Genomic DNA, 25,893 nt, shown 5'->3' on the forward strand with positions numbered 1-25,893 from the left:
ATGTTTTTACCAAACCGAGCAGTGGTCAAATACTTCCAGCGTGAAATATTCCCTTCGGACAAGAACTCAACAAGGGCATGCTTAGAAACTTTGACAGAGATCAAAGGCTTGTTGGGATCCACACCAGAAACATCAATGAAAAACAAGCGGTTGATAAGTGAAGGCGAGAATTCAAACATCTGACCTCGGATGTAGACTTGCATCAGACCAGAAGGTCGAACCTCCAAGTCAGCCAAATTAGCATAAAATTCATAGATCACTTGATTGTTGAACGATTCCACATTTCGCACCGTAGAAAGCAAGCCAGCATACTCAATCAACTGTTGAGCTCCATACATCGAAGAGACACCAAGAGGAAGTACCTTTTGAGCAGTAAACTCCCTTCCTTCAAGATTACGATGGCGACGAGAAGCTAGCTACGAAGCAAATCGGAAATTAAGAGGTCGGGTCTTTGGTGTTGCCAAAAGTGGATAACGACAATCATGGGCTGCAACAAGAAGATGATTGGAAAGATACCGAGCCTGAAACGAGAGAGAGGCATCATCGGCCGCACCTGCCAAGGGAACACCATTAGATCCAGCGGGAGTGTCATCTGCAGATCCTGTGGCTTCACTGTCACCAAAATCCATCGGATCCGAAGGAGGAGGAAGACGAGAGGACGAATCCGGAGGAGGAGGAGATGCATCGCGGAGTTGGGGAGTGGAGGTACGGCAACGAGTCGAGGTGCGGCGAGGAGCAGCAGCACAAGATGGCAGAACACGACGAGTTGACGACGAAGAGGCCATACTGTGGACCAGACAAGCTCACCCGTTCATCATGATCAAGACACAAGAGGATCATTGGTTGATCTGTGCACAGGCAACATAATAACAAATGAGGTAGATGAGCTCACCCGTTCATCATTATCAAGACACATGAGGATCATTGATCAATCTACAACATTCCCTTTTTTGAGTATTTCTGACTGACACAAGAGACGCGAGCGGTCCATGAGTAACCAACGGTGACAAGAAGAGAGGATCATCACCAAATTCATCTGCAAGATCAACCTTGAACAATAACATAAAGAACAGGTAAGAGCGATTCTAAACACTTTGGAACAACGATCCCTTGACGAGCTCGATGGTCAGCATTCACCAATACTGAGAGAATTTTTTTAGTGTTGTGAAAGTGGTAGCATCAAGCGTTTTAGTGAATATATCCGCTAGCTGTTTCTCAGAGTCAACATGAAGTAATTCCACAAGCTTTCCTTCAACTAATTCTCGTATGAAGTGGTGTCAAATATCAATGTGCTTTGTGCGAGTGTGTTGGACTGGATTCTTAGCAATATTAATAGCACTAGTGTTGTCACAATGAATCAAAAGGGTTTTAGTAGTGATACCGTAATCGGCCAACATTTGTTTCATCCAAAGAAGTTGAGTGCAACAACTGCCCATAGCTATGTACTCAGATTCAGCTGTTGACATGGATACACAAGTTTGCTTCTTGCTATGCCACGCAATAAGATTGTTGCCCAAGAAGAAACACCCACCAGTAGTGCTTCTGCGATCATCTGTAGAACCTGCCCAATCTGCATCACAAAAACCCACAATACTCGAGTTAGTTTGTTTTGTGTAATACAAACCATAGTCCAAAGTACCTTTGACGAACTTAATAATTCGTTTGACAGCAGTCAGGTGTAACACACGTGGGCTGGATTGGTAACGAGCATAGACACCTACACTATAACATAAATCAGGCCGACTAGCTGTAAGATACAATAGACTTCCTATCATCCCACGATAGAGTCTCTCATCCACTTTGAGACCATTTTCATCTCTGGTGAGAATACACGAAGTGCTCATAGGAATAGTTTTGGGCTTGCTTGTTTGCATTTCAAATATTTTCACAAGCTGTTTGGCATAAGTGCTTTGAGAGATAAAGATGCCTTCATCTGTCTGAGTGATCTGTAAACCAAGAAAATAACTGAGCTCACCACACATACTCATTTCAAACTCCTTTGTCATGGTTCTGACAAACATATCAACCAATTCCTTTCTGGTGCTTCCAAAGACTATATCATCGACATAGATTTGAACAATCAAAATTCCAGACGAAGTTTGATGTATAAAAAGTGTTTTATCAACACTTCCTCTTACAAAACCTTCTTGTAGCAGAAACTGTGTCAATCTCTCATACCAAGCTCGAGGGGCTTTCTTAAGACCATAAAGTGCCTTTTTCAGTTTTTACACATGATCAGGGTGACGTGGATCCTCAAACCCTTTTGGTTGAGTCACATAAACTTCTTCTTGCAGCAACCCATTTAAGAATGCACTCTTGACGTCTATTTGATAGAGACGAATGTTGAGCAAGCATGTTATGCCAAGTAGAAGACGGATGGACTCCAAATGTGCCACTGGTGCAAAACTCTCATCAAAATCAACACCCTCAACTTGCGAGTATCCCTGAGCGACCAATCTTGCTTTATTGCGAACAATATTTCCTTCATTGTCAATTTTATTCTTAAAGATCCATTTTGTGCCAACAACATTCACATGAGCAGGTTTTGGAACAAGATCCCACACATCAAGTCTTGTGAACTGCTCTAATTCTTCATGAAAAGCACCGTACCAAAATTCATTAGTAAGAGCAGCTTGAATATTCTTTGGTTCTAGTTGTGACACGAAGCAGAAATGTTGCAGCAGTTCGACCTGTGCTACAAAGTATGATTGTTGCAGCATTTCCTGAAAATTTAACTTGACATGTCGAGTAGTTCGCTCATCCATATTCCTCTATTATATCTGCAGAAGAGTGATTTTTGTGAACTTGCAGTTGATTTGGTACATCCAAGCTTGTTGATGACTGGTCCTTATTGTCTTTTTCACACGACGTGGACTCCTCTGTTTTCTTCTAAACGTGTGGTTCTTCAGTTGGTAACTGTTGTACCTCTAATTCATCCTCTTCAAGTCGAATCAATACAAGTCGACTTCTATCATCAAATACGACATTAACTGAGTCAACCACCATTCTTGTTCTTTTGTTATAAACTCTGTAGGCAGTACTGTTAGTTGCATAACCCAAGAATAATCCTTCATCACTTCTAGAATCAAACTTGCCTAGATGATACTTATCATTCAGTATATAGTACACACATCCAAAAATATGAAAATAGGATAAATTAGGAGCTTTGCCTTTCCAGATTTCATAGGGTGTGGTCTTAGTTCCTGGTTTGACATATACTCTATTGATAACATAGCATGATGTGCTTACAGCCTCTGCCCAGAACTTCTGAGGAACATTATTTCCGTGAAGCATAGCTCGAGCCATTTCTTGTAAAGTTCTGTTTTTCCGTTCTACAACCCCATTTTGTTGTGGTATTCTTGGTGCTGCATACTGATGGTGAATACCTTGTCTATGACAGAATTTCTCAAACTCCTCATTCTGAAATTCACCTCCATGATCGCTCCTGATCTGAATGATACTTCCTTTCTCAGTTTGAAGTTGTAGTGCAAGAATCTTGAAACTCTCTACTGCTTCTGATTTCTCTCGTAGGAACCTTACCCAAGTATACCTTGAGAAGTCATCAACCAAGACAAAAATGTATTTCTTTCCGTTTATGCTCTCGATCTGGACTGGACCCATGAGATCCATATGAATCAATTCAAGGACCCTTTTCGAAATAATGTCATGAACTTTTCTGTGATTCACCTTGATTTGTTTTCCTTTATTGCATGCTTCACACACAGAATCGAGTTTATCAGCAAGTTTAGGTACCCCCCAAACCAAACATCCATTCACTATTTTAACTAGACTTTGCACATTCATGTGTCCCAATCACTTGTGCCAAAGTTCAACCTCAGAAACAGTTGCGGCTAAGCATGTTGATGAAGGTTTCCACATATAGCAGTTATTCACTGATCTAACACCAAACAAGACAGTATTGTTGTTTTTATCTACTGCTTGACAATCAATCTTAGTGAAAATTACTCTTAGACCTTCATCACACAATTGGTTGATGCTAATCAGGTTTGCTTTTAACCCTTCAACATAGTATACATTGATTAATGATGGCTGATTATCATCCTCAAGCTGTCCTTTACCTCTAATAGACCCTTTTCCACCATCACCAAATGTTACCTTTCCACCTGTGATTTCTTCATATGCCGATAGGAAGTTTGGATTCCCTGTCATGTGACGTGAACAACCACTATAAAAGTACCAAGGATTACCACATTCACTGCTTGCAGAAGTAAAAGCTACTTGTGCTTTAAACACTTCCTCCTCACTGATTATCGAAGAAAAATTACAGCAAAGATTGATTTCCTCAGACTCTTGAATTGCTTGATCATATTTTAGCTCATTGTTCTCTGACTCCTTACTGTAGAGATCTCTTTTAGCTACCCAGACTTGACAAAAGTGAAATGGATCGATGAAGCATTTTCTGGCCATCCAAAGCTCTTTGATCTTGTTTTTAAATTTGTAGCAAAATCTTCGAACGTGACCTGTATTACAACAGTGAAAGCAAGTGTACTTCCTTCTTCCTCTTTTGGAATCTGACCAGACTTTCTGAGAATTATCAGATTTGTTCTGAAGTTGTCTGTTTCGTATTGGTACTACAACCTCCTTCTGTAGTTCAACTCTGCCCAGTATGGTCGACTCAACTTCATGATTTACATTGCTTTTCACAAAGCTCACAACCTTATCACGTGACAAAAGTTCAACATCCTACCTCTTGTCATACCCCAGACCTTGATGTCGAGATCCCATAATTCCAATTGAAAGAATCTCATCCAGTTTTTGTCCACCATTGTTCAACATCCTGATTTTTTTATGATTCTCATTCAGTTCTCTTTCAAGATTTGTTGACCTTTCCTTCTCCAAAACATACTGTTCTTGAAGGTTTCGTAGCTTCTTCTCAAACACCTCCTTTTCAGCATGAGGTAGTTCCTTGCAGTTTGAAACTTCAGACTTACTTTCTTCTAGCATACTGACTTTGGCTTCCAATTGTAACTTCTCTTTGATAAGTAGTAATTTTTCATTACACATCTGAACCCAATTGTCATACAGTACACAGTAGCTCTCTTTAGTAATTGACTCTTCCTCATCATCATTTGAGCTTTCAGCAGGAGCATCGTCACTCTTGACACTAAAGGTAAACAGATTTAACATCCCTTTTTCTTCATCACTTTCAGAGTCTGAATCACTGAAACTAATAAATGACTTATTCTTTGCCTTTTGTAGATTTGGGCATTCAGTCTTTAGGTGTCCAAAGCCTTTACACTCAAAGCATTTCATCTCTTTTCTTTTTAACAAAGGACATTCAGGTTTGTAGTGTCCATACCCACTGCACTCATGACATTGCACTTCTTTTCTATGATCAGCCTTCTCCTTCTCGGTTCTGTTAAAGCGAGATCCTGATCTCTCTCCTTCGTTTCTATTAGAATTTCAAATTTACGAAGTAGACTTTGAAAGAACTAGGAAACAGAGTAGAGACTTGATAGAAAACTGAAACTTTACTTAATTGATTAATTAGGGTTTTTACATCTTAAGGTATATATACAAAACATACAAACCAAACTAGGGTATTCAAAAAGCAAGTCTTATCCTCTTAGTCGACAGCTGTATTGGCTAAGTCACTCGAAGAGCATTCCAGAACCTTGAATCTGTTAGGCCATCATTATACGGAGAACATGTTTAAGATCATAAGATTTAATAATATAATATTCTTAAACATATTATAATTATAAAAACTTATAAATTAATATTTAAATTGCATACTTATATAAAAGCAATGTATACTTATAAATTAATATAATATTCTTAAACATATTACAATTATAAAAACTTATAAATTAATATTTAAATTGCATACTTATATAAAAGCAATTGTATACTTATAAATTAATATAATATTCTTAAATATATTACAATTATAAAAACTTATAAATTAATATTTAAATTGCATACTTATATAAAAGCAACTGTATACTTATAAATTAATATAATATTCTTAAACATATGACAATTATAAAAACTTATAAATTAATATTTAAATTGCATACTTATATAAAAGCAATTGTATACTTATAAATTAATATAATATTCTTAAACATATTACAATTATAAAAACTTATACTATAATATTCTTAAACACTCTTAACAAAAGATCTAAACTAATGATCTTACATTATTTTCATAATATTTTTACTCTTATCAACACTCAAAACTGTTCCCCTATAATGATGTCGTTAGGGTGAGAGAAGCTTGTCGTCTTCTCCGTACTGCTCTGTTTCGACCGTTGTGATTTTGATTCTGCGAAAGACAAACACTGTTGATGGGCCTGGGCTTTGCTTTTGTGTGAGTCCAGTGGGTTATCTTCTACAGACTTCTCATTTTTTTTTCCATTGTACATTCGTAAGGAATTTGTTTTCTCAACCTTAGGGAATTATCTTTCCTCCAACAATGTTCATATATATCATCCAAAAAGAAAAAAAAAAATCACACTAAAATCATGCACTAACCAAAAAATGTGAAACAAATAACTATCAAACTGTGTTTCTTTCGGGATTTTAGATATTCATATTTGTCGGAGTCTTTCCGACTTAAAATAGAATGGATATTAATATTCTAGTGTTTTTTTTTTGTTGGTTAATGTAATATATTCTAGTGTTAGTGTAATACAATTATACAAGTAAGAAAAAAGAAAAAGAAAAAAAAAAGAAGAACTAAAACTAAAAGAAAAGGGAAGATATCTAGGTATATACATGTATTAAAAAGTTCAGTTGGTGACCAAAGAAACAATCTACCAACTACCATAATCGTATTTACTTACTATATAGAAACCAGACGACAAAGTATATAATTATGACTCTTTTTATTTTATTTTCGAGTTATAAAATATAAATTATAACAAATTGAACTGATTTAATTTTCTATTCCCTCTATTCTGTATTTCTGTTTGTATATATTTTTAGATAAATGCACAATGAAAAATACTATATTATTTAATGCAGTTCAACCAGTAACAAACATTACAGAAAACAAACGGTCATCAAAACACTATATTAACAACAACAAAAAGTGTATAGATTCTTGAAAATTTTAATAAAACTAAACAAATAAAAATATGTAAACATCTATATAAAGGGAACAAATGTAATATTTAAATTTATTATTATAACTTTGTTATTGTTCGCTACATTATCATCATAGATATTTGAAGGAAATAATTTTGAATTGGAATTGAAGATTATTGATTGAGTGGTAGAGCACATGAATCGAATCGAGACTAATTAATGGTTATGATTTGTAGCACTAACGATTATATAATCTTTGTTCTTTTCTTTTCTACCTTTTATATTTAAAGAAAAATATATCTAAATTTTTTTTTGTGTGACTCTAATAATAAATTCGTAGCCTACGTACATAAAAGTATCCGCATTCCGCACAGTTGGTTTCATGCGCAAATATCTTTTTTTTGAAAAAAGGCTTTCTATTAAATTGCAAGGAAGAAAATAAAATATACAAAAGCCCAGCTTTAGAGTTTGGAGAATAAGGGCTTAGCCTAAGTAAATACAACAACACATATCAAAGTCTTAAATATGATCCCGAAGTCGAGCAATGGAATAGTGAACCGTCGTCAGGTAGTGAGTTGGATGGATCCGAACCATTGTTGGAACATCGCTGTGGCTGTAGTGGGATTCGAGGCAGAGCAAGCCGAGATTTTGTGCCGGATAGTGGTATCGATGAGCTGCAGTAGAGTGTCTGGTGGGCTATAAATCTGGCGGTGGAGTCTGTTGTTCCGTTCATTCCAAAGTGTGTATAGAGAGCATTGCCAAGCAAGTAGAGCGAGTCTTAGCTGAGGTTTAGGCTTGTGGAGCGATTGCATGTAGGAGATAGTGGAGTCCCATGAGGTGAAAGCTTGGATTCCACATCGGCGAGCCGTAGTTGACCAGATCGACCACGCAAAGGGGCAGTTGAAGAAGATATGGTCTCGACTTTCAGAACTGGAATTGCATAAGAGGCAATTAGGGCTTGTTTGAAGTCCCCAGTTTAGTAGACGATCTCGTGTCGGACAACGGTTGAGGACGAGTAGCCAGGTCAGGAAATTGTGCTTTGGAACACCCCCGGAGGTCCACACAACTCGTCTCCAAGGAAACACAGGAGAATCCTCCCGTAAAAGGCGATAGATCATTCCCGTAGAATAGCGAGTAAGGACCTTACCCTCCGGTTCCCACTCATAGTAGTCATCCACATCTCCAAGAGTTAGAGTGGTAAGATGGGTTGAGAGGGCTACCTGTTCCTCTGTTCTCGCATGCGGGATCCTCCAATGACCACAACGGTAGAGTTGATGGAGCATTGCATTTAAGGGGATTCCCATTCTTGCGTTCCCTGGAGTGGACAGAAAATCAGACAGTTTTCCAAAAGGTGACCAGTTGTCAGACCAAAATCGACAAGTAAGCCCAGTCCATACTCTCATTTTTATGCACCTATAAGCCACATCTCTGATTTTTACCAATTTGTTAGCAAGCCACGAGTAACTTGGACGATGTTTCATTGTCCAAAAATTACTTAGGGATCCCCGGAGGAAATGGAGCTTGAACCAAGCTACCCATACAGACCCCGACCGAAAGAATAGGAGCCAAATGAGTCTTATGGTACAAGCTCTATTCCAGGAGGTAATATCCCTTAACCCCAAACCCCCTTTGTCCTTAGGTTTTGTTACTGAATCCCAAGCCACTCTAGCCGAGTGGTGGCCTTCTAAGCTACCTTTCTAGAGATAGGCGCTACAAAGTGAGTTAATCTTCGATATACATTGTTTGGGGAGGACAAAGGTAGAACACCAGAAGTTGGAGATTCCCGCTATGACAGTTTTAATGAGTAAGAGACGACCCGCGAAAGATAAGTATTTAGCAGACCAGTTGCTCAGTTTGCCCTTCACTTGCTGTAACAGTGGCTCACAATCCTGCATTGTTAACTTTTTGGTACACAGGGGGACACCAATATACCGAACCGAAAGGATCCCATGCGAGAGACCAGTGGTGTTTTTAATGAGATCAATTTCCCCTTCACTTAGTCCTCCTGCAAAGAAAGACGACTTCTGGAGGCTTATGGCGAGACCAGAACGTTGTTCAAACTCCTTGAGTACCAGCAGCACGTTTTGAATAGAGGGAAGCGAGCCATCCAAGAATATTAAGAGATCATCCGCAAAGCATAGGTGTGTAAGTTTTGCCTTGTCACATCGGTAGTGATACTTAAATTTACCTTCCTCTGCCGCCTTGTTAAGCATCAATGATAAATTGTTCATTGCTATTACAAATAGGTAAGGGGAAAGAGGATCACCTTGTCGGAGTCCTCGTTTACCTTTGAAATAGCCATGAACAAGCCCATTGTAACCGACCATGAAGCTAGGAGTACAGACACATGCTTGCAGCCATCGCAGATACTGATCAGGTATCTCTAACCCCCTCAAGCAGTTAAATAGAAAATCCCATGATAGAGTATCAAAGGCTTTAGCAATGTCTACCTTGAGTACTAATCGTTTGGGTCCTGTAGGTTTGTGATAGCCATTGACAATTTCAGAAGCAAGTACGGTATTCTCCCGAAGCAATCTATCTTTCACAAACGCTGTTTGGTTTGGGACTATGAACAGTGGTAGCAAAGGCTTAATCCGGGAGACTAGCAATTTGGAGACTACTTTGTAGAGTGTGTTCAAGCAAGAGATCGGACGATAGTCAGCAATATTTGAGGCCCCAGGACGCTTTAGAACAAGTGTTAGGATTGTTGCATTTGCTGATGCTGGCATGAAATACGATTGGAAGAAGTGACTCACAGCAGCAATGAACTCGTCTCCCACAATTCCCCAGGCTGCCTTATAAAACCCTGAAGTTAGGCCATCTGGTCCAGGCGCTTTATTAGGATTCAGCTTCATCAGTACTTTGACTATCTCTGAAGAAGTAGGATTGCTTAGCAATGATTGAACTTGAGTGTGAGAACAACGAAAAGGGTTCAATGATTGGAACCAAGCGTGTGGAGACCATACTGGAGGACACAAGAGAGTATCTGGAGCGAACATAGTCTTGAAATGTGCAACCGCATGGTCACTCATAGCCACTGGGTCCGATAGAAGTTCTCCAGAATCCAGCATAAAAGACCTAATGGTATTATAGCTTGCTCTGGCTTGGCAGATCTTGTGGAAGTAAGATGTATTTGAATCACCTTCTTTCAGCCAATTTATTCGAGACTTCTGTTTAAAGTAACTCTCCTCAATGTCTCGCAGGAAGGACCACTTAATATGAAGATCACGCTCAAGTTGGAAGGTGGCTGAAGAAGGGTTTTGAAGAGCTTGTACCTGCACATCCAATAACAAACGGTTAGTTTCTCTCACTCTCCTTTGAATTTGTGAATAGTTATCTCTGTTTAAGTTTCTAAGCTCGTTCTTGATGGTCTTTTGCTTCCAACATAGGTCAGTAAGAGTGGAAGTAACGCTTCCGGCTTGAGTCCAAGCTTCTTCTACCAGCTGGAGAAAGTTTGGGTGCTTGGTAAGGTAGTTGAAGAATTTAAATGGTCTGGTTCCCGCTTTGGGAAGTTGGTAGGCAAGGTCAACGAGGCTCGGGGAATGGTCTGAGGGAAAAGGGGGAAGAAAAGTGGTGAGACTGTCAGGGAAGAGGCCAAGCTATTGGTTATTGACTAGTATGCGATCAAGTTTTTTGGCGATCGGTCCTGAGGGTTGGTTATTACTCCAGGTGTATATAGGGCCCTGAAACCGCAGGTCAAACAGGTCCATTTGGGATAGACAGTCCCGAAGTTCACTCATTGGGGGTGTCAAGCAGTTTACCGACACTGCAGAATGCTCCATGGGGTGAATAATCTGATTGAAGTCGCCCCCACTAGCCAAGGACAAGTATTCATGCGCAAATATCTAATATAAATATATTTTTTAAAGATCAGTTCAAAAGTTCCTAGGCTTTTTCTTTCGTCTTTGTTGTCAAGACGTGCTTATTATTAGTAGTGCATGAGATAAAGCTTCATAAGGAATACAAGAGAGAGCTGAGAGCTTTTCAATAAGCAAAAGAATCGAACAATCTAATTAATTTTCTCTTCGGTTTGATTTTTGTTTCTTGGAACATCTTGTTTCCTATATAAGATTAGGAACAGAAAGCTCTCTTTCACCAAATATGTTCGTAATAGGATCAAAATATTACTTCTCTCAAATGTCTATAATATGGTTTTTCTATACACATAACATATTAATCCCAGTCAAAATGGTAGAAACTAATTAATATCTCAAATAAATAAATAAACAAAAATAGAGCTAATGTCTTTTTACATGGACACAGGCTCCAGCTTCTACTCTCTTTTGACAGTTAACGTTCCCGGCAAAGCTTTTTTGAACAAGAAGCCGATTACTGAGCTTCAGCCTCTTTCTTAGTCACTTGTGAGGTCGTAGCTCAAGCTTGTAAGCTCGTATCTCCATGGACCATGGGAGAGATCAAGATACGTCCTTCCTGCGGCGATGAAAGAGATTCAGTGAAGTTGGTTTTACCTTTGTAGCTGCAAGATCTTTGAACATCTCGGAAAAGTTCACTGGTTCATTAGCCAGGCTTGTGCAGTTTGCTCTTTATCCTTTATGGCATTAAGCTGCGTCCCAAGCTCGTCTGTTGACGATGGCTTGACTTCTTCCAATTGCTGAGGGTATTTGGATGGACACGGAACCTTAAAATTGACTATGCGGAGGTCACACGGTAATGGTTTGGCTTAAGGAGTGAATGAACCGTATTGCGGACAACACACAGATATGTCTTGCGGCTTTTTGGCTGTGAATGTGTTACGAGATAGAGCACCAATGAGGTGAGGAGAAGCGAAGGGTTCCTCGGGTTAGGGTTGGAAGAATGGTCTGACTGAGAAATGGTGCTCATTTGTAAACCAATGAGATCTAAATAGAAGATTTTCTTACCGGACAATCAATTCCTTGTCATCGAAATCCTTACATAGAAGCTCAACATGATATTCTATCTCGACCACTAGATCTTGAAGCATATTACCTCCAGTATAAAGACAAGTCTTATACGAGAGGGGTAATTTCTCCCATCTGGTTTTAGGGTAAAAGATGACTTCTTGGACAAGCAGACCCTCAGAGGTGACTATATATTCACCGGGTTTAACAATTGGCTGAGCTTTGTTGAAGCATAATCAAATCTCGCATCACAACACATTTACATAACATAACACATTTAATAACACAACACATTTACATAACACAACACATGTACATAACACAACACATTTATATAAGTTAGTTATTTGATTAAGCGACACAAGTTGTTTTGTTCTGTTTTACAGTTGTGTCTTTTGATCAAATAATTGTGTCTGGTCTGTTATCACACAACACAATGGTTCGATTCATATAAGTATAGATCGAGTCTTTGTAACAAAATACAATCGAGTCTGTAATACATTCAAATTTCAGATCAATAAAAGTATTACTTTCTTACTCTGTTTTTTCACTATCGTAAACACAAAACACAAAACATCAACATGGTTCACTATTTGGTTTGAACAAGTAAACTTCAATTCTGGACTCGACTACATACCTATCTCTTCTCCCACAACACTCTCTGATCAACACTCTCTGATCCGTTTCTATTGACTATATATCTTCCGCAGTAAACAGTTCTTCACAACGAATACAAGAATCTGATGTTCATTTCGGATCTCAGTAACATCGCTGTCCAGTTTGGAGAAGGAATATGGAGGAGGACAAGGAAATGGGTCAAACTCATAAGCGTATTTAAGTTTAGACTGTGTAGTTTTCTCACTTCGACATTCCCATTAGCTCACATTCGACTTTCCCATTAGCAATGTAATATGTTCTAAGACCAAGAGTTGGGATGGAAGCTTTCCAGAAAGAAATTTGGCTAGGGACACAAGTCCAGTTTTGAGTCCAGTGCCGAGATTTCAGCGCGATTAACAACGACCGTCACTACCTCCTCTCTCGTCTGTTCAGATGGATTGAAGAGTAAAACTGTGTGTGAATTTCCTTCCTGCGCAGCAATCGGCTTGTGAACCGGCTGAGCATCATACTTCGATCTCACTTGCTCTGCCTCGAAAAATGATTGGGATTGATCAGATTTTCTTTCTCATGACGGATCCCAATTCCCAAGAAGAACTTCTATTGCCTTAAGACATAATGATCTGAAGGTCTTGCAATGAATTATGCATCCGGGTGCCATAATCTTGTACCGTTACCCCATCATGGTACTGGAAAAGAGCTAGATTACTTCTTGCAACAATTTAATTATACAAAAAAACTAGTTGGAAATTTCTCACACTGTATTCGAAGGCAATAACCTATAAGAAATGACATCATGATCTCAGCTCCACGAAGAGTATTTTCCCGAGCACACGATCAACAGCTTTGAAGAAAGGCCATGAAACATAATAACCACTCCAATAGTCTTGTTGCCTATCTGCATATGTAAAGAAGTCACCCGACAGAGAAGGGAAACCAACAACCTGACCAGAGCCAACCTCACCAGGTAGAGAACAATTTACTCTGTTAGCCTCTTCTCGGAGTGTTCTGAAATAATCCTCTAAAGTGCCAAACTTTGCCTCTGAATTTAGACTAGGATTAAAGTTGACGTGATCAAACAACAGCTGGTAGTTACGAAACTGAGCTTCGGCTTCATCAATACTGATGTACCTAAAATCATCTTCAAGAGGTATTAGAAGGGTATTTGTTCGATAAAGGGATGATTTTTTCCTGTATTGACCCAGAAGCTTTAATGCCCTCTCCTGCACATTTTCTTGTGTAGTCTCCACTGGGTGCTTTCCCCATGGACAAAGTTCATACTTGAATCCCCGCATCCTAGCAAAATCAAACTGACAGCAAACCGTAGGCTTTACCCAAAAAATATGGTTTAAACTTAGAAAACCTGGAATCCTAACTCCTGCAAGAAGCTTTACCCAAAAAGGAAAACACACAAGATAGGAATGCAAGTAAAACAGAGATATCGAAACTTTGTATTATTATTCTTTCTTAATGTTTACAATGGTGGTTCTGCCTTATTTATACAATCAGCATAAACCCTAGTTGTTGCAGACAGATGTCATCATCCTTTTACACAAATTGAATCAAGGGCTTGAAACCTATTTGACAGCTTGATATTATCCTCATCATTTGGCCGCTTGTTGACTGCTTTAGTCGTACAACCTTCATCCGCAACTTCCTTCTGCTTTCCTTTTGAATTAGTCGTTGGAGTGTTGCAGTGTTGGACCTTGTTGGGCTTCGCTCTTTCTTCCGCAAGGCCCAACTTGCTTTTGTTCCCAACGATGTCGTTTGGTGTGGAAAGCAAATGTTCTGCTTTTAGGCTTGTATGGCTAACATCCCCCTCAAACTTGGTGTGGAAGGAAGTCTTACACCGAGTTTGCTCCTGAGAAAGTTGAAGACGTTAAACGGAAGGGACTTAGTGAAGATATCGGCGATCTGCTGCTCTCCGGGAATGTGTGTAACTACTAGTGTTTTCAGAGCAACTCCCTCCCAAACATAATGATAGTCAATGTCGAAATGTTTGGTTCTGTTGTGGAACGTTGTGTTTGCAGTGAGGTAAACTGCAGAGAGATTGTCGCAATACAGCTCATGAGTATCTGGAAGACCAATGTTTAGTTCCCGTAGTACAGAGCTTACCCATTTTACCTCAGCAGCTGTTTCCGACAAGGATCTATACTTTGCTTCTGTTGAGCTTCTTGATACTGTCGGCTGCTTTTTGGAGGACCATGTGATGAGATTCCGGCCTAGATACGTGCAGTAAGCACCAACCGACCTCCTGCCAGTCTTACAGTTTGCCCAATCGCTATCACTGTAAGCTTTTAAAGCAAACTAAGAGTTGCTGCTGTAGGTGATTCCCATCGTGATTGTGCCTTTAATGTATCTGAGAATACGTTTAAGTAGTTGAAAATCTGATACTGAAGGCTTGTCCATCTTCTGACAGACATAATTGACAGCAAACTGAAAATCTGGCCTCGTCAGTGTCAAGTACTGCAACTTCCCTGCTAAGCTCCTGAAGTAGGTGGGATCAGAGAAATCTTCATTTTGACGTTTGATTTTGTCTAGTTCAAGAAGGAGCGGTGTAGGCATTGGTGCACAATGCTCCATGGATGCAACAATGAGAAGATCATCATCATATCTCTGTTGAGACATGAATAAGCCATTAGTGAACGTTTGAATTTGAATACCAAGAAAGTAACGAGCCTGACCCAAGTCTTTCATGCGAAACTGTTGAGCAAGTGCTTCTAGTAGACGAGTGAGTGTCTGTGAGTTGTTTCGAGTGAGTGTCTGTGAGTTGTTGCCAAACCAAGCCCGTGGTGACTGCTTCAAGCTGTATAAGGCCTTGTGGAGAAGACAAACGTGATCAGGTTTATCTGGATCGACGAATCCTGCGGGTTGTTTCATGTAAACCGTCTCTTTGAGATCTCCATGTAGAAAGGCGTTTTTAACGTCCATTTGTTTTAGCTCCCATTTATTAATTGTTGAGGTATGAAGTACCATTCGCACTGTTGGAGTTCTGACTACGGGACTGTATGTCTCCAGAGAGTCTATGCCTTCCTCTTGATCATAACCTTTGGCCACCAAGCGAGCTCAAAGTTTATCCAAGGTGCCATCAGCATTGTACTTTGGTCGAAAAACCCACTTATTTCCCAGAACATGCATATAAGGTTCTGGAGGAACTAAGGACCATGTATTGGCCTCTTTGCAATTTCCTACTTCCTCTCCCATGGCATTATTCCAGTCTGGATGCTTTAAAGTTGTTGTGACTGTTTTCGGTTATGGATGAGGGGCTTTGTGAGTAAGCAAAGCATATCTCGGATTTGGTTTTCGAATGCCATCCTTTCCTCTAGTCACCATAGGATGCTCATTATTGGTAGCAACCTCTGTCGTTTGGCCTGATGTTACTGATGTTGTGATTTGTGTCTCTTGTGTTGACTGCATAGTACATGTCTCTTGTAGAAAGGGAGCGTTGTCGCCAATAGAAGCAGGGTCTGAGCCTGTCCTACGCTCAGGACACTCCTCTCGTATTGAGACAGTGTTTTCTGCAGTGATAGGAGGCGAAGATGGTGTGACTTGTTGTGGTGATGATGGCGTATGGAGAACTGGAACCTGATCACTTGATGAAGAGGATGGCCCAGATGTGTGATTTTGTGAGGCAAATCCCTTGTACCAAGCTGATGATAATGGTGTGCTATCTTGTGGGTGCAGATGGTTGTATGTTGTTGAGAAAGGGAAGACAGCTTCATCAAACACTACATGACGACTAATGTAAACTCTACCTGTAGGTGGATAGAGGCAACGGTATCTTTTATACTTTTCATTATATACAAGAAACACGCATTTTAATGACTTCAGATCCAGTTTGTTATGCGCATAGTCTCTCAGGGTTGGAAAGCAAGCACACCCAAACGATCGTAAAGCAGAGTAAGTAGGAGAATGACCAAATGCTTTTGAAAATGGAGTTTCTGTATCCTCAAGGTGAGCTGCAGGAAGTATGTTGATCAAGAAATTTGCTGTAAGGAATGCCTCAACCCAATATTTAGATGGGACTTTACTCTGAAACAACATTGCTAGACCCAATTATGTTATGTGTCTGTGTATCCTTTCTGCCAAACCGTTTTGTTGAGGTGTATGCGGACAAGAGAGAAGTTGTTGTATGCCACTCCCTTGTAAATGTTGCAGAAATTGATTACTGATGAATTCTCCTCCACCATCGCACTGAAATGACTTTATCTTGCAATTAAACTGATTTTCAACCAACTTTTGAAACATAACGAAGATGTTAAAGAAGTATGATTTTATTTTAAGCGGATAGAACCAGCTGAACCGAGAGTAATTGTCTACAAAGACTACATAGAAACGAAAACATTGCACAGAACTTATTGGAGAGGGACCCCAGAGGTCACAATGAATTCTCTCAAGGACTCTAGAAGCAGAAAACGTAGAAGGGACAAACGGAAGTCTTGAGATTTTTCCTAGCTGACAAGCTTCACACACCGTCTTGGTGACTTTATTGAAAGCGATGGACTTATTCTTGGCTAATTGTTGGAGGACTTGACTGTGAGGGTGCCCGAGTCTTCTGTGCCACACTTCATCACTAGCAAGGTGTTGTTGTGCAGAGTAGAAGGCTTGCATCTTCGGTTCCCCCAAGCTATAGACATCATTGTGCACATTTCCCATTACCATGAGCTTCCGTGTTGCCTTATCATTTATACGAACACCATCATCATCAAATTCAAAAGAGCATGGATAATCCTTAGTGAGCTTAGACACAGACAATAATGATTTAGCAATGTCAGGGCAAACCAGGACATCTTTTAATGATAGATTACCTGAAGTGGAGGCAATGGATGCAGAACATGTGTGAGTAATGGGAAGGAACGAACCGTCACCAACCATCACAGAGTCAGAACCAATGTATGGCTGGGAACGAGTAAGAACTTGAGTGTTGTTGGTGACATGTGCCGTAGAACCAGAATCAGGAAGCCACTCGTGACCATGTTGATCTGTAACATCAGTGATCCGCATTGCAGCCATAGCAACAGGAACATCATCGCATTGGTAGCTGTTATTGAACCTGTGCCAACAACGAAGAGCTGGATGACCACTCTTCCCGCAGATTTGACAATCACGTTCTGAGTACTGGATGGATGAGAGACTTGTTGATGGAAGCCCCGTCCTTTGGTTGAGTATGAGTTGCGACCACCACGCCTGTTGTTTCCTCTGCCCCTACCACCGTACTGTTGCTGTGGGTGATAGGATTCATTGGTCTAAGTCGGTGCAAAGGCTAAGTGTGGAGATATCGTGTTCTCAGCCAAGTAAGCCTGAAGCCTCTCATCGTATCCAGTAAGCTTCGGTATCACATCATCTAGAGTAGGACTAGGAGCAGAATCTAGAGCATTCTCAATCGTTGTTTTAATGGGTTCATACTCTCGTCCTAGACCGTTCATTGCAGCAAAGATCTTCATTTGTTCTTGAACAGGACTACCAACAGCAGCTAATTGGTCACAAACACTCTTAAGTTCCCTAAGGTAAACCGACATATTCTTATCCTTCTTTTGAAAAGTTTGTAACTTTCTCTGAAGCTCAAACAACCTAGAGGATGAGACCCTATTAAAGTGGTTTGCTAGAGTATGCCATACCTCATAGGACGTAGAGCAGTGTTGGACCACACTGAGTATGTCTTCAGCAAAGGAACCAAGGAGCCATGACTTGACAACCGAGTTAGTTCTGAGCCAGTTTTGCTGTTCTTGCTGAAACTCTGGATTTGGCCTCTCTGTTGTAGTGCCGTTAATTCCAGGAACGCTGACAGTGGGTAAAGACGCACGAACGGAGCCGTTGACGAAGCCTAATAGACCTTGACCCGCCAAAAACGTCTCAAACTGAGTCTTCCACAAAGAGTAGTTCTGTCCATTGAGAGTGATAGTGACACAGTTGGAAATGCTCAGTGACGGCATCGTGTAGGACACCGTGGGTAACGTAATAAGTAACGTAATAAATACACACTAAGTGGCTAGCGGAAACAGAAACATTAAATGAAAACGCAGTAATCATCTTTGTTTCAGTCATCATATCTGTTTCAGTAAGAGTTATATTTCTAAAAACAAACAGGAGCAGAGAACTGGAAAGTCACATGTTGCTGTAACATACCTGTTCAATTATGACAAAATAATGTGAATTAGCCTGCAGGAAACGTCACGAAGAAACTTAGTACATACGTCTCAATCAAAACAATCAGGCATAGGAATGGCATGGAACTAAACAACCGTTTCTTCTTCTTTTTTTAAAACCAAACAAGTCAGAAACATACCTCATCATTCATTACCCAGCCACCTCCAACGATCTCTAACTGCCCATTCTTGACCAAGTTAGTCAAAGCTTCCGGTTTATTGGGCGAAGCATCTCTCTAGATATGACATCTCCTCCAATGGAATCCTATTAAACAGATTCAAAACAATCCCCACACAAATCAGATTTTAGCTAAATGGTTTACAAAGTGTATATGCAAGAGTGAAAAACGAGCCGCCGCGAGAGAGAAAGAGAGAGAGAGTTCCGTCGAGCCTTAAACCGAGTGAAACCAAGAACAAGATCAATATAAAACACTCACATCCTACTACTGCCTAAACTATGAATATCTATCCGACTGTAATACTTAAAAGTTATCCTTTCAATTTCAAAACGCAACAGCTAAAAATTCAAGCTTTAGCTCCAAAAACTATAACTTTTTTAGAACAAAAAAAAACCTATAACTCTGTTTACCATCTAAAAATCCAGGCTTCTACAACTCTGTTTACCTTCTGAAAATTCAAGCTTTAGCTCCAAAAACACCGAGCTTTAAAACTCTGTTTCAGCACGAAATTTAAAAAAAAAAAAAAAAAAAAAAAAAAAAAAAAAAAAAAAAACAGAATCCAGCAGAGAAGTTGGTTAAGAGTTTAAGATGACGTCATGAAAAATTTCAGGCATTAAAAGATTGTTCACGGGGATTATCGTGGTGTTAAAAGGTTAGGCACTAAAAAGGCATAAAACTTTGCCTTAGCTAAAGTCTCAAAAATGGTGTCAAGAACATGCCTGAATTGTCTCTGATAATACTCCTCCACGGTCAATTTCCAACCAGGATCGTTATGAGAGTGAGGCACAACGAATATCTTAAGATCGTAATTCTCCGACCTTGCTTCCACGGACCACCATCAAGGAACGTAATCCTGTCTTCTAGATCTTTAGTAGTGACATCAACGACGGCGCCGGAACTGGAATCGTTTAAGCTTCGTTTTCCCAAACGGTTGGTTCTTTTCCGTAAGTATGTGACTCGAATTCCGTCAATATAATCTGCGATAATGAAACACAAACAACTCTGAAGAAAAAAAAATCACATAGTCAAAATCATTAACAATTCATATGAGAGTGCAAGTAGATCTAAATGCAACAATGGAATGAAATAGTAACAGAATTTGAATAAAAAAGGACAAAGAAACTATCACAGATGACAGATCAATTCACCAACGGAGAAACAGTGAAACAGATATAAAATTTACTAATTTTAAACCAATCCTTCTGTCGTTTTATTATGGAGACGCTAATCTATTTCAGAGTAAAGTGAAATGTAGAGTAGCAGAAAACATACCAATGAATACGTCATCCACATTTGGTTGACTTAAAATCTCTCAAAAAGGACAGAAGTTGAAGCGAGATATACTTGGTATCTGATGCTATAATGTAATGTAATACGAAGATTATAAATACAAACACAATACAGTTCATATACCTTTGCCTCCACAAGAAGGATCCCCACAAGAATTGCTTCAATACCGAGAATAGCTCCAGGTTTATCTTTTAGATAAAAATTCCATGCCATTGATATTAGAGCTCTGATCTTCCATTCTTTTTTCAAAGAATTTAGATTTGAGAGAGGAGTATAATCCAGAGCCATCTTCAAAACCTGAAACTATATATAAAAAATAAAAAAAAACAGAATTAATATGAATTCAAGAGAAAAGTAATGGATATAAACAAAAGCTAAAGGATTTACCTCCGTGAGAATTGTAGTTTCTAATTTATATAGAAGATGGAATTTGTTGTAAACCACTATGAACGTGGAGCTGTTAGTGGGAATTTAATTAGGAATGATTTTCTTAAGCAGTTGTGTTTTGTGTTTGTCGTGTAACAGAGGAAGAAAAGCTTGAAACGTGTTTTGATGCTTTTGCCTTTAGGGTTATGTTGGTTAAATGGGCTTTTTGTGGGCTAGACCCAAATATATCCTTTACCTTTTTATCCAAAAAAAAACCCATTTATTCCATTGTAAGTTTTTTTTTAGTAGAGGATTTTTGTCTTTGTCTTGATCCAACAAATACACTCTTTTTTTCATACCACCTATGAACCACTATCCCTTGCTAGATACACTAGTGCAGAATGATTTTACATTTCTATGATGTGTTTAGAACGAAGGTAAAGAGATGCACAAACTGGTAGGATGAATTCTCACCTCGGACACCCACAATACCAACTTCTCTGAATCACCCAAAAGTATGGTGTCTATCATCACAACACATTTGAACATGCATGTTATATATCTTTCTACATCAGAGTTGCTACTTCGACCTGCGAATGGAAACCATGATGAGCCATAAGGAACTCAATTTGAGCTCCCTCAATGACTTCACAACATTCAAAGCGCCTAGGGAAACGACCAGATATATATATATTGGAGGCTTGTTATAGAAAATAACTTGCCTTCCTATATACTGTACATATATACCGAGAGCTTATTGGCTTACTATTTATTCTCAGTAGTAGCCATTTGTAATAGAGATAAGTTGAACCTTATCAAACTTATAGAGAAAGATTGAAGGCCATCGTAACACAATTCATTGAACTTGAATTCCCATCAAATTGCCAGGAAATACGTGCATTGCCACCACTTTCCAAGAGCTAAAAATTCGTAAACTGAAATGTTACATATTAAAACTTTCAGCCATGACTTATACTATGTAGTAATATATATATATATATATATATAAAACTAACCTGCCCAGAAAGGTGGGACACCACAGAGCAGTATGTAAAGAATTACACCTGCACTCCAAATGTCATTTGAAGACTTTGTGATTCTTGAATTTCATCTTTGTTTAATGGACAATTAGGGTTTTCACGGAGGTTCCCGGATCTTTGTAATCGACTTTGTTCACAGAGTCACCTCAGTTTAGGTGTGTTTATTTGATAAAATCTGGTATGTGTGTGTGTGTTTGTGTTTGTGTTTGAACATGTGATTTTTGTTTACTATATTATTTTGTTGCTTGTGGTCCATAGACTGGATTTGGGATCAGGGAAACTTTTGGAGAAGTTGAAGAACATGTCATGAAGCTTGAAGAAGCAGTTGGCATGTTTAAAGTGGAGAGCTAGAAGAAGATAGGTAAAAGTCTTATGTTTATTTCAGTTTGTGTTGTTATTTTGAATAGATTAGACTGAGATAATTTTTTTTTTGTTTTTGGTGATTTCAGTCTCTAAAAATGAAATTTTCTGATCATGTCCTGTTGTTCTTAGGTCGAAGATGATGTTTGGCTTACTGAGAAAGCCACAGCAAAGCACACTCTTAGACAGAGCTCATGATGTACAACTTTATTTCAGAGCGGAAGGTAAACTTTCATTTGGTACAATATATTTACTTTGCTACTTATTGCTGTGAGACTTTTATTAATTCTGTCAGAGAGTCATTTGTTTAGCAGCCTTTGTTGTAATTTTTGTGAGGCTTTTTGTTGAATTTGTCAAGAGTTATTTGGTAAACCCGATCTATAGACACTTGTTTTGTCTGCACTATTTAACTAGAGTCACCCTTGTCGATCTTCTTACTCACACTCCCCTTATTAAGCTAGAGTACATGCTAGTTATAGTGAATTGCTTGTCCCGATGGTTTCTCATTTCTAGTCTCGATTTTGAAATTCTGTTATATTGATACTAGGAAATGTGTCCTCATGATACCTTTTTTGTTTGTTTGTTCTGAAGGTACTTGAAGAAATGAGTTGCTCTGGGAACATTAGTGGGAACTACTTAGGCTTCAATGATGGAATACAAAGCAATTGAGAATGTGCTACAAACTGTAGCTGTTCATCTTTTTTTTTTTTTTTTTTTTTTTTTTCTAATTATGTTTTTTTGAGGAGGATGAAGTATCTTATTTTTAATTATGATTTTTAATTTTATTTTGTAATACTGTTTTTTTTATAATCATGGTTTACAATAATAAATATAGTATTCAAAATAACATTATTCATAATTTAAATATATTTAAAACAATTAATAATATATATTTATAATTTGTATAAATATTGTATAAATACAATAACGTATAAATACAATAATGTATAATACTTGACTACAACTATAGTCGGTAATTAGTCACTAAATTTGGCGACTATGTTACGACTAATATTTGTAATCGTAAAATTAGTCGTAACGTAGTCGCCAAATTTAGTGACTACATTACGACTACGTTTATGACTGCGAACATTAGTTGTAACGTAGTCGCTATTTAGCGACTAATTTACAACTAATTTTTCTTACAGACTAACGATTTACGACAACAGGTTTTAGTCGCTATTTGGTCGTAAAACACCATTTAGCGACTAAATAGTGACTAATAGTGCAGTCGTTAATTTCATGTTTTCTTGTAGTGTTATCTTATTTTGGCTTTTGAGTGGTTTCGGGACTTGATTATATACTCTTTGGGGATAAAACTGTTTTGTGTAGCATTGATAAATTTTGGTATATAGTTGTATATATATTATAAATAAACAAATTGAGTTTAACTTGGCAATGCCATTAGCTTTTGAAAATTTTCTATGCATTTAGTTTTAGTTTGATATACTATCGTTGACAAAAAGAAGTATGAAAATAAATGAAATAATTATTCAGATGTTATCCAAAAGTTGGTTTATTTCTGATATGAATATATTTTCTAAAAATTGTTCAGATATTTAGTGACTTGGGTGTAATTACAATTTATCCCTTGAACTTATCTTTTCGATTTTGATTAAAAAAATAATTAAAAAATACACATCAGCAAATTAAAATACACTTCATCTTCCATAATCCACGTCACAACCCCAAAAAAAAAACTTAGCGGCTGAGTTATAGTATTTACGGGAAAACGAAAGGTCTCATCGATTCATATGACGGCTGAGTTATCACAGGAAATAATCTGAAAGCAAACAGTTGATTTATATTACTTGTCGACTAAGTTATAGTATTTACGGAAAAACGAAAGATCTCGTCGATTCATATGACGGCTGAGTTATTGAACAAAATAAAACAAATGTATTACAATAATACTACATCGGACAAGTTTTCGCATTGTGCCCAACTTTTTACATCGAGAACATGTGTTTAGCTCATGGCTTAACGCGTTCAATCCGTAGTCATCAAAAATAAGCTTCACAAGCTTGTCGTGTGTTGTTTTTGCATCTATATGCACAATTCTACACCCTCTATCGTCGGTGTTAAATACATATGTGTGTTTTTTTACCCAATTACCGGAACTAAATCCATGAAAGAAAATGAAGAAGAATGAGAAAATTAATAAGAATGAGTGTAATTAAGAAGTGAAGAACAAGGAGAAAAAGAAGGGGAAGAACAAGGTGAAGAAAATTTTTTAACCAGTTGAAGAACAAGAGTCGAAGGAACGATGTTTCGTATTTCCGGAGAAGATGATGACATGGAATGCTGACATGGATGATGCGTCTGAAGTGGCAAGTCAACCACCAAACGAACATGTAAATCAGTCTAATTAAATCAGCCATCAAACAAAATTGTAACTGAGTCGCAACATGAACAATATTACAGTAATTAAAAACCAAAAAAAATGACTGCCAAATTCAGCCGCTTAATGTCATAACTCAACTGAAAATTTATAACTCAGTCGTATCGTTAAATAAGTCGGCCGTAACTGAATGATATTCTAGTACTTAATATTTTGCTACTAAGTCAGCCGTAAAATGGCTGAGTTTTACGATAAGTCAACTCATGGCGGCTGAGTTATAAAACTTAACCATAACTCAGCCATAACCACATCTCATCAGTTAGTGTTGTTCATAACTCAACCAGATTCAGAATGATAATTCAGTCGTGTTGTAGTGATAACTCAGCCAAAAATTTTACAACTCAGCCATCAGATTATAACTCAGCCGTAAGGGCGACTGAGTTATGGCATAATTCAACCATATTTCATTAAGTCAGTCGTAACGCTTGGCTGATTTATGCTCTAAGTCAGTCGTCCGTTCTTACTCAAATGATTTTTCCATAAATCAGTCGCAACATACCATAACTCAGCCGTCATTATCTCTGTAACGCGTTACGGCTGAGTTATTTAATTCACGTCAGCGTTTTCTGATGTGGTGTCTGACGTGGCAATGATATTTCTGTAATCAAATTTTTTTCTGTAACATAAAACAAGAGTATGCTGGGTATTTTAAAAATACCCAAAATATTTTAATAAAAAAGGTTTGTTGATTCTGATAATATTTAGATTATCTAATTTGGAGTATAAATTTCCCAAAATAAATTTCCAAACTGAGATAAGCTTTAATACAACAAGGTCGGCACGCTGAAATTTTCCTAGACAAAACAAAGCCTACCCATAATGACTTTTAATTAATTTACACAATACCATATACATATACAGTAGAACTTCCATAAATTAATACTCTTTAAATTAATATTCGCTATAAATTAATAAATTATTTTAGTCCCAAGTTGGGTCAGTGTTAAAAATGATACATTTAGATAAAATAATAAGATAGTAACTTTTTAGAAATCCTATGTAAAAATATGGTCCCATCAATATCATAAATTAATAATCATATAAACTAATATATATACATATATATCTAATAAAATCTAGTGAAATATGATTCTATTGTTGTTTTCCTATTCTTGAATTTGCATTATTGTTGGAGCTCATCTCTAATTTTTTCATTGTTGGATTTTGAAATCACATCCATAAATTGTGAAGAGTCATAGATGCGATCATTGCTTCTTTAGTAATTAGTTTTAAAGATACCGCAATATCTTTTGCGACTACATTATTACCCTGAAGAATAGTAATAACAATTTTTTCTAAACTCTAAACTTCTAACATTTCTCATTTTTACCTAGATAATCTATTAAACAATTGGCATTCATCCTATTACAATAACCAAGATTATAAATTAAGAAATTTTTTAAAAAATGTGAATGATAACAAAAGTATCTTATTTTGTAATAGAAAATTTTCAATACGAAAATGAAAAATCTGTTCGTAAATTAATAAAATATTAGTTAAATTATTAATTTATCGATAAATTAAAATTTTAATAAATTAATAAAATTTCATGGTTCCGGCC

The 25,893-nt window shown here is 37.8% G+C and overlaps 2 long non-coding RNA genes and 2 pseudogenes across 2 annotated transcripts; 2 read left to right on the top strand and 2 right to left on the bottom strand.

Moving 5' to 3' along the window:
- Window positions 1-1,277: 1,277 nt before the first annotated feature.
- Window positions 1,278-2,006, bottom strand: LOC109131701 (secreted RxLR effector protein 161 pseudogene; annotated as a pseudogene).
- Window positions 2,007-10,036: 8,030 nt separating this feature from the next.
- Window positions 10,037-11,089, top strand: LOC147939590 (uncharacterized). Its single transcript, XR_015564038.1, has 3 exons — window positions 10,037-10,177; window positions 10,263-10,351; window positions 10,445-11,089. It is a non-coding gene; the product is annotated as an uncharacterized LOC147939590 (long non-coding RNA).
- Window positions 11,090-12,511: 1,422 nt separating this feature from the next.
- Window positions 12,512-14,001, bottom strand: LOC147939591 (alpha-mannosidase 2 pseudogene; annotated as a pseudogene).
- A 7,878-nt stretch (window positions 14,002-21,879) lies between these two features.
- LOC109126048 (uncharacterized) lies at window positions 21,880-22,609 on the top strand. The gene is made up of 3 exons (XR_002033125.2): window positions 21,880-21,932; window positions 22,064-22,155; window positions 22,523-22,609. It is a non-coding gene; the product is annotated as an uncharacterized LOC109126048 (long non-coding RNA).
- The last annotated feature ends 3,284 nt before the right edge of the window (window positions 22,610-25,893 follow it).

Source organism: Camelina sativa, chromosome 8 (assembly GCF_030686135.1).
Source record: "Camelina sativa cultivar CO46 ecotype springtype chromosome 8, ASM3068613v1".
In the NCBI taxonomy this organism is placed as follows: Eukaryota; Viridiplantae; Streptophyta; class Magnoliopsida; order Brassicales; family Brassicaceae; genus Camelina; species Camelina sativa.